This window comes from Geotrypetes seraphini, chromosome 2 (assembly GCF_902459505.1).
Source record: "Geotrypetes seraphini chromosome 2, aGeoSer1.1, whole genome shotgun sequence".
Lineage (NCBI taxonomy): Eukaryota > Metazoa > Chordata > Amphibia > Gymnophiona > Dermophiidae > Geotrypetes > Geotrypetes seraphini.
Window position 1 is genome coordinate 521,059,206 of NC_047085.1, and position 4,739 is coordinate 521,063,944.

Sequence of the window (4,739 nt, forward strand, 5' to 3'; positions counted from 1 at the left end):
GAGCATTTTCGACACCACCTTTTTGCTTTTAATCAAGGTTCTAAGGCCGCAGAAGCTGCTCGCAACATTTGTGCTGTGTATATAGTGGGTGCTATAGCTGAAAGAATCGCTCGTGATTGGTATGCCAAGTTCAAAAATGGAGTTGGTAGATAAATGTTCCGACTCCGACTCCTCAGTTTTATGTACTTCAGACTCCGACTCCAGGTACCCAAAATTTCCTCCGATTCCGACTCCTCGACTCCGACTCCACAGCCCTGGTTCTCAGAGAGGAGAGCAATGCTAGCAATGCGTGGGGGGTGCTTCTTTATGTTTGTGGAGAGGAGGACACCCACAGGCCAGAAAAAAATTCTTAGTTTTATAGTAACACAGTAAATGACGGCAGATAAAGACTTAAAAGGTCTATCCAGTCTGCCTAGTAGTTATTCTCATTAAAAATACATGATTAAATTAACTTGTCTCTTTTTGATATTTCTGGGCCATAGACTAAAGTCCACCTGGTATTGTCCTGAGTTCCAACTGCTGAAGTTGCCGTCCAAGCTCACTCCAGCCTATCCAACCATCCCGTTGTTTGCAGATGTAAAGTCTGGCCAGTAACATCCTCGTTCCAATTTAGTAGAGTTTCCATTGATTCCCTCCCCAGACCAATCCTACACCGAATCACCATATGTGGGTCACAAACCATACAAGTCTGTCCAATACCGGCCTTAGTTCTTTAATTTATACCATTTGTTTTCTAATTAGAGATCCTCTGTGTTTATCCCATGCATTTTTGAATTCCATCACCATTTTCCTCTCCACCACCTCCCTCGTGAGGGCATTCCAGGCATCCACCACCCTCTTTGTGAAAAAGAATTTCCTAACATTACTCCTAAGTCTTCCTCCCTGCAACCTCAAGTTATTCCCTCTAGTTTTACCATTTTCCCTTCTCTAGAAAATATTTGGTTCTATATTAACACCTTTCAAGTATTTAAATGTCTGTATCATATCTCCCCTGTCCCTCCTCTCCTCCAGAGTTAGGTCTTCCAGTCTCTTCTTGTACTTCTTTTGGTTCAAACCTCTTACTATTTTCATTGCCTTCCTCTGGACTGCTTCAAATATTTTTATATCATTTGCCGATATGGCCTCCAAAACTGAACACAATACTCCCAAGTGTGGCCTCACCAATGTCCTATACAGGGGCATCAACACCTCCCTTCTGCTGGTTACTCCTCTTTCTATACAGCCTAGCATCCTTCTGGCTGCAGCCACCGCCTTATCACACTGTTTAGATGCCTTTATTTTTATTTTTTTTATTTATTCAATTTTCTATACCGTTCTCCTAGGGGAGCTCAGAATGGTTTACATGCATTTATTCAGGTACTCAAGCAGTTTTCCCTCAGACACAATCACCTCAAGGTCCCTCTCTCTGTCAGTGCTTACAAGCCTCTCACCTCCCAGCACATATGGTTCCCTCAGATTTCTACCCCCCAAATGCATCACTCTGCACTTCGCATTGAATTTTAGTTGCCAGACACTAGACCATTCTTCTAACTTTTGCAGATCCTTCGTCATGTTTTCCACTCCCTCCGGGCCATCCACTCTGCTGCAAATCTTGGTATCATCCGCAAAAAGGCAAACATTACCTTCTAACTCTTCAGCAATGTCACTCATAAATATATTGAACAGAATCAATCCCAGCACCAATCCTTGAGAGATCACTTTTCCCTCCGAGTGAATTCCATTAACTACCATCTCTGGCGTCTGTCCATCAACCAGTTTCTAATCCAGTTTACCACTTTGGGCCCTAACTTCAGCCCATGGAGTTTGTTTAAGAGTCTCCTATGAGGAACTGTGTCAAAGGTTTTGCTGAAATCTAAGTAAATTACATCTAGCGCATGTCCGTGACCCAGTTCTCTGGTCACCCAGTCAAAGAATTCAATCAGATTCGTTTGGCACGATTTACCTTTAGTAAGCCCATACTGCCTTGGATCTTGTAATCCATTAGATTCTAAGAATTTCACTATTCTTTCCTTCAGCAACGTTTCCATAATTTTCCAATAACTGCAGTGAGGCTTTCCGGCCTGTAGTTTCACGCTTCATCTCTACAACCACTTTTGTGAAGAGGGACCACATCCACTCTTCTCCAGTCCTGCAGAACCTCTCCCGTCTCTAAAGATTTATTGAACAACTCTTTAAGAGGACCCGCCAGAACCTCTCGAAGCTCCCTCAATATCTGAAACCAAAACAAGGCCGAATGTGCATTTTGGTTATTTTTTGGTGATGAAGCCAAACCAACATTAATTTAGTCTCTATTAATAGAGAGCATCAGGCTGAACAATTTTTTGTGTGCGTATGAGGTCAGAGCAAAATCATCGTGGGTTCTGCTGCAAAGCACTTTGAACCTGTCACTACTGCTAAGGACATGATATCAGCAATTTGAAGAATGGCTATGGACATTATTCTTTGTTTTATTCTTTTTACATGCTGCAGTCTTGGGACTTTCTCAGTATCAAATTTAGCTATGAAGGCCTTGAAGTGACACACTATTGCTATTATATATAGTCAGTCATGGTACCACTGCATTCCTCATCTGTCTCTCCTCACTGAGAACATGATTCATCGAACCATCACATGATAGCAAATATCTGATTGGCTCTACCAGTGTTAGTGTCCTCTTGACTCCTCCAATCAGAGAGGCAGTTTCAAGTGTGCAGAGATTTGCATACAGGCTACTTGACCAATTGCTTTTGGTCAGGTCTTGGTCGAGTTATTTTAACTGTTTGATACAAAAGAATTGATCACTCCATCTGAGTTAATGCTTTTTCAGTCTGGGATTCTCTTTAACCTGCTTTCCATTTTTGGTTTTATTCCCTTCCACACCGGGCTAGAAGCCTTTTTCTTAATTCTTTGTAAGTAGCATGTGTGGGGAAGGGGTCCCGAGGAGAGAGGTGGGTGGTGTGTCATATAACTGGAGGGGGTGGGTGGGTTGGGTAGGTTTTATGGTATTCTTTTTACTGGCTGGATTGTTGGTCTATTTGTCTCATATTTTCTATTTCCAACCATGGTCATTATTATCTTGGTATTTATAATGTGGGGATGGGGGGAGTTGGTGGATATTATGTACCAATGAGATGATTTCAGTCATGTTCTTATTCTCTTTTAATTGTTGTATTTTTGCAATATCTTCAATTAAAATGGTTAAACATTAACCTGCTTTCCATCTCTATTTATTTATTGGGATTTGTTAACAGCATTTATGAAAAGGTTTACCCAAGTTGATGTACAGCAGCTATAGTTCAACTTAAAACTTTAAAATGACCAAATATAAACAGAAATACTTTGAATGAGGTAAACTTGAAAATAGCAAATTGAAGCCTAATAAAGTCCATCACCCTCTGTATTAAAGGCTTGAGAGAACATAGTAATATAGTAAATGACAGGTCCATCCAGTCTGCCCTGTAATTACATGCATTACAATTTCATGATTAGATGAAAGTGTCTTTTTTCTTTGTTATTTCTGGGCCGTAGACCTTAGAAGTCTACCTGGTACTATCCTTAGGTTCCAACTACTGGAGCTGCTGTTGAAGCTCACTCCAGCGTATCCAGACATAACATAAAACTTTTATAGCCCACTGAGTTCACAGTGGCTTACAAAAGAGTCAAGCTGAACAAAAACAATGAAAATATAAATCTGACATAGTTTGCCCTGAATGACTACATGAACAGGTTGCACACACTCTCAGTTCTTTCTTCCGTCTCTGGAGGAGGCCAAGGAAAAATCTATCAAACAAAGATGTGGTTTAAACATTCAAGGCCTTGGGAGTTCTTGGCATCCTACTAGTCAGAAACTAACCAAGAATCTCCCCGAATTACAAGTGGCAGGCCATTTTATTGGGATTATGCTTCCCCATAACGTGTATTATCGTATCCCGTTGCAATCTTTTTTTATACTTGCTATTGCTCCTGTATTCATATACGGAATCAAAGAGCCCATACATGAATACAAGATGTCCGGGGCAGTACTTGGAGAGACCCCCCAGGAAAGAGACTTGGGAGTACTGGTCGACAAGTCAATAAAGCCGTCTACACAATGTGCAGCAGCGAAAAGGGCAAACAGAATGCTAGGAATGATTAAGGGAATCACGAACAGATCAGAGAAGGTTATCATGCTGCTGTACTGGGCCATGGTACGCCCTCACCTGGAATACTGTGTCCAGCACTGATCATCGTACATGAAGAAGGACACGGTACTACTCGAAAAGGTCCAGAGAAGAGCGACTAAAATGGTTAAGGGGTTGGAGGAGTTGCCGTACAGTGAGAGATTAGAGAAGCTGGGCCTATTTTTCCTTGAAAAGAGGAGACTGAGAGGGAACATGATCGAAACATTCAAGATAATGAAGGGAATAGACTTAGTAGATAAAGACAAGTTGTTCACCCTCCAAGGTAGAGAGAACGAGAGGGCACTCTCTAAAGTTAAAAGGTGATAGATTCCATACAAATGTAAGAATATAAGAATTGCCGCTGCTGGGTCAGACCCGGGGTCCATTGTGCCCAGCAGTCCGCTCCCGCGGTGGCCCTCTGGTCAAAGACCAGCACCCTAACTGAAACTAGCCCTACCTGCGTATGTTCCGGTTCAGCAGGAACTTGTCTAACTTTGCCTTGAATTCCTGGAGGGTGTTTTCCCCTAAGGAAATTCTTCTTCACCCAGAGAGTGGTAGAGAACTGGAATGCTCTTCCGGAGTCTGTTATAAGGGAAAACA